Raw genomic sequence first — 10,970 nt, forward strand, 5'->3', positions numbered from 1 at the left:
TAGCCAAAAATGCTGCAATAATTGTTACTTGCTATCTGGATTTGCCAAAATCAAACATATATCCCATATGTCTGTTTCACTTGTCCTGACTATCATACTACCTCTCCACAGAACATCCTTCCAAGGGTATGAGTGTGCACTTGTGGGGTTATAGGAGAGCTAGTGTTATCCTCTGTAACTTTCCAGGACAAGGAAAGGAATTCAATTATTTGGTCTGATCTTTTTCTTTCTGACTATCTTCAGTTATCTAATGTTGAGATGCCTTTTTTTTCATGTGGCATTTAATTTTGACAGGAAGTCAATGGGGCTATCATTGCTGTGCCTGGAATTCTTGGATTTGGCCCATCCTTTCCTACAAAATTAGGCCTGTTAGCCTAAGATTGGTTGTTTTATGAGGTACAGGTATTTAAACACTAAGCTAGCCAGCTCTGCTCATAGAAATATTAATAGAGATGGCCTGGAGCTGGCAGGTTTTTCTAGGGAAGATAAGGAAGGGCTTAGCACATCCTAGGTTAAGCTCTTCCTTGTCAGAGTGGAATGCTAAATGCCGTGTGACCTGCAGAGTCTGAAGGGTAGATGTAGATTAAGGCATCTCCATGGCACAGTTCTGTGTCCATAGGAGCTAGCAGTGAGAGCAAAAGTGCACTGCATCTGTGATAGCATAATATTTTTCATGGGTTGGTACATCTGGCTTTTCTGGAAGGGTAGGTAGGCTGAGATGAGGTCAGTAGGTACCCTAGGGAACATTGGGCATTGGGTGGTGCTTAATTAATTCTTGGCCCAAAACTCTGGAACAAGTTTGCTTGTGCATCTGTGAATTGGCTGTCAATGAATTAGAAACAAGAGAATCTATAAGGCACCAGCTTTCCATGTTTGTGTGAAAAGTGTCCTTCCCTGTGCTTTATTAATTTGCTTCCTCCTGGTGTGGAAAGAATGAAGGAAGCTAACTAGCCTAGCTTGTTTTGCTGCAAACTGTGTATATGCAGCATTGAACATCTCCTTAGATAGCTTTGAATGTGGACAGGCAAAAAAAAAAAAAAGGGGGAGAGGGGGAAGACAGAGAGGTCTTTAATGATGTGTTATGTTATTGATGGAATTTCTAACCCAGGGAATTGCCTGCCTTGGAGCTGTGGGCAGTGTTACCCACAGTTACTGCTTGCTTGTGCATAGTTCATTTTTGTTTTATTGTTCAGGAAAGATAAAGTGGTGTCTCTGCTAAACTTGGTGACTGGCTGGGAAGAGCAGCCTGATTCTGCTGAGCACAGCTGCCAAAACTGGAGTAAGCCAAGGGAGAACGGTTCTTTTGTCAGGGACAGAAATGTGGTCTAACACAGCTTTCTTATCAAAGGGAAGGATTTTTCACTTCAGGAGGAAGTTTGGCTGGAAGGCATTGGATGATTTTTTATTTTTTTTCAGCTCTGGGGGAAGTCCTGTATAAATGTGTTTTCCATGAATGCAATAGTTCTGCTTTTGACTCTCTGGAGAGAACATTAGCACTGTATATGCGGGAAATAACACAAGGGTGACTAAAATATTTTTAATCTGAGTAAGTCAGCAAACACACCTTGCGTGCTGACAGCTAGGAGCTATTTGCTCTTGGCTCATGCCATGGAGCAGGCAAAAAGTAGGTCTCTTTTTTTTCCTAATTTTCTATTCTAAGTATTTCTGAAATTTCCCTTGATCTGTTCCAAGCCATCATGTTGCAGTTAAATTAAAACTCAGCCTTTTTTTCTGGTAAATACCTTGTGTAACAGGAGTGATTTGTTTGTGTTTCAGCTTAAATTTGAATAGTTTTGTTTAAACATTAAGAACTTATGTATATATATTATAGAGAATTTTCTCTAGTACAGTTGAAGAAACAAGTTATCCTCTTAACTGAGGCCATTAGGTTATGATTTGTTAGATTTGGTTTCCGTGGTTTTCCTGTGAGTCTTTACACAAGTCACTTCGTTTTGTGTTTCCTCTCTTTCTTAAGTGTGAATTGAGAAATTACTGCTTGGGGGTACGAAAAGAAATCTGCTGGTGTATGCAGGGAATCCTACAACAGCCTTAATGAGTTCCTGAGTAGGTAAGATGCCTCCCCTGCTAGCCAGTCACGCAGTGGTGTACCAGCTCAGTTCAGAGTTTTCCTGATGAAAACTGAAACCAGGTGCTAGTACTACTTCAATCTTGCCACAGAGCAAATAGGCATAAAATGAACTAATACCTTCCACCACCCAAGCAGCGGGAGTTATTAATTAACTAGAAATTATATACAAATATGTATTTTATTATACTTAACAAGTAATTGTTAATCATTATTTCCTTATTAAAGCTGTTAATGACAAAGAGCTGTGTTCAATACAGGGTACTGAGTTATAACTTTAAGTGAACTGACAAAATGCCAGCTTTTGAGTGGCAGCATTTTTCTGAGGTTCTGTCTCTGTGATCTTCTCGATGCACTGAAGCATTTTTCAAAGTGCTCCCTGGAACTCCACCTCCCATAGCCAGTGGGTGTCACTGCACGCATTGCAGTGAGGGAAGAACGATTTTTGGGAAGAAAGAATAAAAGTTCAAGTCTATGTTGTATTTTCTTTAAGTTAGAAATAATTGCGGAAGTACAATTAAATGCTAATTTAGTAACTTGGCAATTTGCATAGATGTTTCTTGGAGATGCTTACAGGTTTGAAATAGTTATTTAAAAAAAAATAAAGTATTCTAGATGGCCAAGGCCAATCTTCTGATAGAAGTCATGTCACTGGCAACTTCCATAGCCATGCTGGCCCCAAATGCCAACTTGCTTCCTAGTGCTGAATGTTATGCACCTCCTAGATTACGGTGGTTTAGAAAAACCTCAACAACAAAACATCCAAAAACAAACACCAAACAACCCCCAAAAGCCTTTCCTTGAATTCTTTAAAACCACTTACACGGAATTCTTGGTGTTTGCAGATGAGAGTGCTGAATGTCACTGTGACTCAAAGCACCCATTTCCCCAGAGAACTGGCCATCCCCAAAGCCCTGATGCAGGTGCTCTTCCAAGGCGGTGCTGGGGGAAGACGTGGTTGTACCATCCTGGGCAGCCCTCAACCCTCTGCCTCCCAGCATGGCATGGCCCAGGCAGCCGTGCAGGCTGTGGACTGTTCACAGCACAGTGAGGGCGGCCTCTTCACCAAGGGCCTCCCTCGCGCAGGTCGTTGCTAAGGCCCGCGTTGTCTCTGCCCGTGTTATCATGAGGATGACAGTTTAAACAGGCCTTATCACTGTGTATTCAATCAAGGTTTATGAGGGCTGATAAAGATGTCACCTAGTTGCTTTGTGTGTTCATTAAAACCCTATTCCCCAGTAGGACTTTGCTGTGTTACATTTTTCTTTATTTTCTTTCTTTGCTGAATTTTAGGTATCTTCTGAAGAAAGAGGTGTGTGTTAGAAGGAAAGGTGTAATGCTTATTTGAATACCCCAAATATTTCTGTGGGGAAGAATTTAAAAAGCCCAAAGCCCAAATTTAGTAGCTTGGCTGACACAACTCTATCTGTATTTAATATCTTATATCATCATAATTGCTTATTTAATAGTTCAGTAAAGTTTTCCTAAATGTAGCCTATGCAGGGCAGTAAAGTGACTTGTGTGCACTTCCCTGCTCTGTTGTGTTGGTGCTGAAGGTGGCTTGGGAGGGGCTTGGTGTTACTCGGTTATGGTACAGGATGTTGTAGGTTGAGTTCCCATTGAGACTTTTCCTGATGGATGGAGACTGCATATTTCCAGCACAGAAATGTAAGCCTTGTTCACTTACTGTTCTGGTTGTATGTCAAAGCTGAAGAAATGGTTGCAATAAATAGGCAGTCATGTAAAATGCATCATTAATTTTCAGGTCATCTGTCTGTGAAAAGTAACAGAAAGTAGGCAAAGATTAAGTCTGTCTTGTCCTGTAAACTTCTTCATTTCAAGATTTTTTTTTTTTTTCCCTCAATCCATGTCCTCCTAGCTAAAATTTAAAATAAATACATTGTCTTAATTGTATCTGATGTTATGTCCAATTCTGCCAGTCTTCAGAAAAATCTTATTTCTACAGTGAGCAAAAGTTGCTCAATTGCATTTTTGTTGGTTAAGTAAAATTTGTTTTAAAACAAAACATATACAAAACTATAATGAAATATGATTAGTTGCAGCTGCGTGCTGTGTTATAAAAGAGAAAAATGTTAGGGGACTCTATTGGCTAAAAAGATTTGAAAATATGTGTCATACTCAAGACTCTAGTTCAGGCACAAATCAACTGAGATTAAACGTGTGTTTAGGCTCTTTTTAAAAATGGGAAGAAACTGAATATTCAAGTGATCCCATAGATCTCCAGGTCATAGTAAATTCCTGTTATTTACACTTTAGCATATTGGCTCTCTGCATCCTCTAAACTTTGTGAATACTAATGGCTGTTGGCATTTCAGAAATGATTCTTTCACTTTGTTTGCAGTTTTGCTGCCGCTGGCAAGCATTGGTCTATCAAAGGCTTTAATGCTGTGCATGTGCATTTCATAATAGAATGTTATTCTATGAGGATAATAACACTTACTAGAGATCAGTAATAAAATGAAAAACAGAGCCTCTCCACCATCACTTGTTAACACTTCTAATGATTGTTTGCCTATTAACACTAATTGGTTATATGCTTCCATTTTAGCCCTGTGCAGGCTGGCATAAGCATGAGGCAGTCATCTATGTACAGTACTTATGAATAGCTGTGCTGGCCTACTGATCTCTGCAATAAAAATTACTGTACCATGATCTGGGTCTGCTTTTTTTTAAAATGTTTTGTACCAGAACCACCTGTTGACCTCTGCCTCATCAATTCACTATCTGTTTTCCTTTAAACAGTAGTCACAGTGTTCTGTAGAATACTTGCCTGGTACGCTGGTGTCTGTTTAGCCTTGACCATGGAATACTCTGTGGTCATCCAGAATTTTTTGAAGCTTGCCTTAAAACTAGATTGTGCTGTTAAACCTTTGTTTGACTTAAAACAGTTGACTGTGGGCACTCTAAAATCATAATTGATTTGCCTTTTGATGTTCCTGAAGCTGAAATAGAAAGTATCATGATAGCAGTCAGTAGCTGGGTTGAGGAAACTCCTTCTCTTAGTGAGCAGGGTGAGGAAGGGGAACATAAAGCATGGCAATGAAAGGTACCTTTGGAAGCTGAAGTCTCAACCCAGACACATGTTCTAACGTGATAAATTGCCAGAACATGGTTGCCATTCAAAGGCTTGTCTGTATATTGATTATCATATTCTTATATCTGATATGATTGATGTATATTGATTTCTGTTTTCTCATTTAAATCCAGAAAGCTCATGACAACAGAATATTAGGCTGAAAATCTGGGGTAGTTTTGTATAGTAAAATAAAGTGGCTCAAATATTAACAATACCAAGAGATCCCTGGTCTGTTTCTCATCTGAATGGGAAAGCATTCTCAGTGCAGAGTAATTGGCTTTTCCCTTCTATTCCTTTTGGATGAGGCAATATATTCACTTGTATCCACACAGTGCTCATTTCAGCCATGCCTCATGGTAGTTCACCTATACTATTCAACCTTAAACATTGAGCTGAACAAAAATTACACTTCAGTACAGTTCTTGGCATCAGCAGGTATCTTCACAGATCTTAGGCCAGTATCACCGGCCTTTGGAGGAGTGTCAAGAAGTATCAGAGAGTCACAGTCACGTCTCCGCTTCCATACTGAGAAGGGAATCTTGGTAAATCGGGAGCAGGAGAGGGCCCTGTTATGGGAAGAGTCATGAATAATTGTGTTTGCCAGTGCTACCACCTTCCCAGAGTAGGCTGCTGCCACGTGAAGGGAGGCGGTGTGCGCAGTGCCGATAAAGGACGGCGATGGTGCCAGCGGTGCCATGGCTTTGCTGCGGTGTGTTGTGCTGTAGCCATAGCACCTGATGATTGATGAGTGTCTGTGGGCTGGTGCTGTGCTGAGGTATGATTAGCTATTTATTGCTAACAGCCACACTAGTCCAGTCTAAAAGAAGACTGAGGCCTCTGCAGGTCTGTTGAGAAGACATGCTCTCAAGTTGAGGCATCTGTGTAGGCCAATGTTTACAGACACCTGAGCACTCACCAGCGGTCAGCCTGGTTAATCCAGCTCCTATGAAGAGGTCAGTAGCTCCATGCATGGAGAGATTGCCAGCCTTTGTCCATGAGGATGTGGTAATTGATTTTGCTCAGCTGAGTAAAAAGAGCAAGAAGTCCTCTCCATGTGTCATCCTGGAGCAATTGCTTACAACATCACATGATTTGTTCTGTTGTGCCCACCAGCGTTACTCAGGGACATACAGTGAATGTATGTTTAGGAAATAGGCTTGTTTCTTCTGGAGGTACGTTTCATTTATCTTCAAAGCAGGCCTCAAAGGCTAATGATTTAAAACCATTACTCTAGGGAGTAGAATGGCTAAATCCAATCAAAGAGTTTATCCCACAGGTATTTGTGTACCTCCCTCAAATTCATGGAAATGTCGATAGCACTGATTTATTAACCAGAACCTTCATTTTTTCTAATTAGTGAAATTACAATGCAGGCCAGCCACAAAGTTTTGTTGTTGTAACATTCACCCACCTTCCCTGCAATGTTGCTTCTACTCGTGCTAATCTAAATGCAAATTGCAAGCCCTGTGGGACAGGGTCTGTTGCTAAATTCTCTCCCTTCCTTTTGTGTGTACTTTATTTTATTTTACGTTTGCACATGATCCTCAGGGCAGAGTATCTGTTGCTTGCCTTAAGTGCTCCTTGATGATTCCTAAATTCATGTCTTTAATCGAGTCCACTCGTGGCCTTCCTTTTCGACCATCAATCAGAGTATCTGCAATAAGCCAGCAGCACAGAACGTATTTTAAGATCTTAACAGCTCCCACTGGAGCCTCCTCATTTCCCCCATGACCAGGAAAAATGAATTGCCTGTGTGCGATGCTTGATCAACAAGCTAGAATTGTTTGGAAAAAGAAAACTAAATGGATGTGAGGAAGGAGTTACAAAAAGCCAGAGAACACCCTGTGGTTTCTTTTCCCTCTCTCACAAATGGGGATCCTGCTCCTGCACAGCTGTGGTGGTGGAGCCTGAGCTGGGAGAAGGCTTTGGGATGTGTAGGCCCCCAGCCACAGAGGGGGTTTACGGGTCAAAATCAATACCTGTATGTTAGTCCGTATAAATAAATCATACGCCTGTAAAATACATGCTGTAGTTTGCTGCTGGGTCCTGAGGGAGCGGGAAAATAATTTAGCACAGCTGGATGCTTGTTCGTCTTCCAAACTGTTTTTATGGTCTAAAAGAATAGCTTCCTAAATCGCCGTCTTATGGAGAAGCGGGGTGTGGGGCCGCTCCAGAGTGCAAATGCACTGGCGTCACTTTAATTAAAAATCTGCTCTCTCACTCACCTTCCAAAACACCCCTGCTCCCTCTAACGAAGGAATTTTTACCTAATCCGAGTGAGCAGCTGTTGTCTGCCAAATGGCCAGTCTGTGCTCCTGGCGGAGCTGGCTGGGTGAGCCGCGTTCCCCCTCTCCCGTGCTGCGGACGGCTCTGTGTGAAACCTCTTCCCTCAACTTGAACTCCAGCGAGGAGTCCCTGCGGCTCCTGGAGACTGAACCAGTCCTTGCAGCAATAAAGGCTCGCTTGCAAGGCTCCCAAAGGCTCTGTAAGCTCCCAACACAACTGAAGTTGAGGACCCATTGGAGATGTTGGGATGCCAAGAAATGATGTTGGATGCTAACCTCTGTGCTTAATGGACCAAGTAATTTCTTCACTACCCTTGTCAGTGAAGAAAACAGGCTTTTGTGAGCCCAGTGGAAGCTATACGAATTATTTGAGGGGCTTTGAAGACCGCTAGTGTGGAATCAGTGCAAATTACAGAGGTGCTTCATTGCTTTGGTACCTGCAAGCCATGTGAGGGAAGAACCTGGCACAGGTTTCCATGTCCTCAGAAACTGGTGAATGGGCTGTAAATATCTTTGCATTCAGCTCAGGTCTCCGAGGAAAAGTGGGAAGCCAATTCTGGTGCTTGATCTGCATGGCTGGCAGCACCCAGCAGTTGCTCTCAGCTGAAAGATGGAGGAATGCCTGCTGGCCCAGCAAAGTGCTGTGTGAGCAGCAGCAGTGCCAAAGTTTTGGGTTCTCCTCGATTTCTGGTCTATAAAATGCTCTGGTAAGTTCTGTCAATGGGGAGTTGGAAGGAAATGGTGTGGCCCTCGTACATGGAGAACGTGGGCCCTTGTCAGATATATGCCCCCTTTTAAAAATGCAAATTGATAAATAAACACAGAAACAATAGGGCTGTGCTAATCCTTTTACAAAGGGTAAATTGCTAATCTAACTCCCCAGCCAGGATGGCTGCCTCACCTTAACAATAGCTGCATTTATACCTTATGTTTTACTTGTAAACTGACATGTAGTGAATTGGAAAGGGTTTCAGCTCACCTGCTTGCTGGGGGAGAGCGGCTAATCCTTTCATGCCCTTCACACTCTGTGAGCAATGCTGCCATTTGATCACGCTGAAGCAAAAAGGCCAGCCAAATTTTCAGCCAGTTTAGACTTGGTTGTGCTTGTGCTCTAACAATGCTGCCAGTGTCTCCAGTGAGGGCAGAGAGAAAGGTCTATTCATGTCTTCACGTAGTGAGTACCCGAGGGCCTGATCTTCAAAGGCACTGGGCACCCCCAAGAAAGGATGCTGAGCTCGCTGACGTTCAGTGACCCCGGTTTCCCTCACTTTGCAAGCATGTTGAGTCCTTGTTCATGGATATTGGCAGCAGGGAGTGCGTGTGCCCATCTTCAGTGGCCTGCTCCTGGCTGATGAGGCCATCGTGGAAAACCAGCTGGAAAGGAGAAGGGTCTGAGCACCCTGGTCCCCAGCGTTGCAGTGATAGGAGACTGGGAGCTTGAAACATGGCTGGTGGAGTGCCAGTGAGTTGATTGAAATGTGTGTGTCTTTGTCTTGCCTGGCATTCATGTAGATTTTATAAGTTTAACAGAATTGCTTGTGGTCATGTCAGATAAATCCTGCCTTGCAGTTTTGTCCTCAACTGCTGCAGCTTCTTATTTTCTATCACTTGGGTTTGTTTTGTTTCCTTCTATATTAGTCTCCAGCATAAGATTTGATCCAAAGAGATGGAAATAAGGTTTTTCTTGCTGTATTTGTTCAGTAAAGTGTCTACAAACCCATAAGCCTGTTGGGGAATGAAGGAAACATGGGCAATTTATAGCTGTAGAGTCACAGTCACAAATTCAGGGCAATTTGATTCAAAATGAGCATTGAACGAAATATTTTGGTAGACAAGAGACCTGTGGGGTTCTCTCTTCCATGTAACCAGCTTTATATGAACATAGAAGAGGAAAATCAGGATGATTTCTATTTTTTTATCCCTGGAGGAAATACACTTGTAATCTCCCAGTGTCACGTGAGATTAACATCAACATGTGTTTTTCCCAAGAGAAATCATATCAGGCATCTGGCAAAGCAATTCATGTCACTTGAATTTAAGGGATTCTTTAGAGAGGGAAGCAGAAGCAGTCGTGGACCAAACATGCCAGAAAGGCTGTGTGAAAGACCTGGAGAATCTTGGTTTAGCATTGCTGGTCTGAGGTCTTCTCCTCACTGCCAGGAGAAGAGTGCTAATGCAGCATCAACTCCAAGGAGAGTCTGGCCAAGTAAGCGATGCTGCAGCAGATTAAATTAAAGACTGTGGGAAAGGGATTATTAGAGTTTAAAACCTACTAGCTCACAGAGACCTGAGTTTCTTTTTTTTTTTTTTTAACATGGACTTTTACCACAGCTAGCTCGAATTAAGAGTGCCTGTTTCTTTTGCTTTGGTTAATGAAGGCAGAGCTAGCACATGTAACACCAATGGAAGAGTTAGAGGAAAAGTTTTTTTCATCTCCATTTCGGAGATGAAAGCTAAAGAAGAACCCACATATTAAATTATTGGTCATGATTTTTATTTGAACTCTGACTTAAAACTGTTTACATTGAAAATTCAATGCATGGTTAACAAATTTAAGTGACTTACCCGGTAAAAAGAAATAATAGATTTGAGCACATTTTCTTGGCAGAGTTTCCTTAAATTAAAAAGTTGCATTAATATTTTCACCAAGTGTCAGTGTAGGAGTATGCTGATGACCTGGAATTGGGGAGCATTTTACATGAAGAGTGGAATTTGGATCTCCACAAAGAGAATGGAATAATCACATAGCAGAAGAGGTGTGAAATGTAATGCTGCAGAAGATAAGATCTCATAGCATTTAGGGGGAAATAACATACATTTTGGCAGTGAATGGGAGCAGGAGGGTTCAGAGAAGGTGAAAACCAGAGTGCTATACAGAGTCACAGGAAGTGTAAGTTGGATGCAGTGTCAATGCAACCCTTTCCAGAGGGGGCTGTACATTGTAGCCATACTGCTGAGCCAGGTGCTGAGGAGAGACCTCATGTGAAATGCTGTGTGTGGCTCTGGGCAGCTGCCTTTGTAGGAAGAACTGGAAAAAGGAATCAGATCATGCTGAAAGTAGGTGCAGCACCAAGCTAGAACAACCAGGAGGCTGGAAACCCTGTCTTGTGAGAGGGCAATCCAGCTTCACTCACAAGCCACAGAATGGGAAAGGTGCAAAGAAGAGGAACTGGAACTGAAGGCAGTGACCATAAGGGGTATGTGTGAGTATAAAACAGTAGGGAAAACAATTAAGTGTAGATTTAAGAATATAGGCTGCAGGTTTAAGAGGAGATTCCCACAGTTTGAGCTGTGATACTCTGAATGAGCCTTCCAAGATGAGCAGCTTAGAAAACCTGGTGAGTGTGTGTTTAGTATGTACATTATTAGATTGGCAAAGAGAGATGATCAAGCCAGCAGCAGGGAGGGAGGGCAATTCATTATAATACTGGCCTAGTTTGAGGGATCCTTAGGAAAGAAGGGCAGGGACAGTCTTCAGCCAAATAAACTGTGCTATAAAGAC

This window comes from Poecile atricapillus, chromosome 2 (assembly GCF_030490865.1).
Source record: "Poecile atricapillus isolate bPoeAtr1 chromosome 2, bPoeAtr1.hap1, whole genome shotgun sequence".
Lineage (NCBI taxonomy): Eukaryota > Metazoa > Chordata > Aves > Passeriformes > Paridae > Poecile > Poecile atricapillus.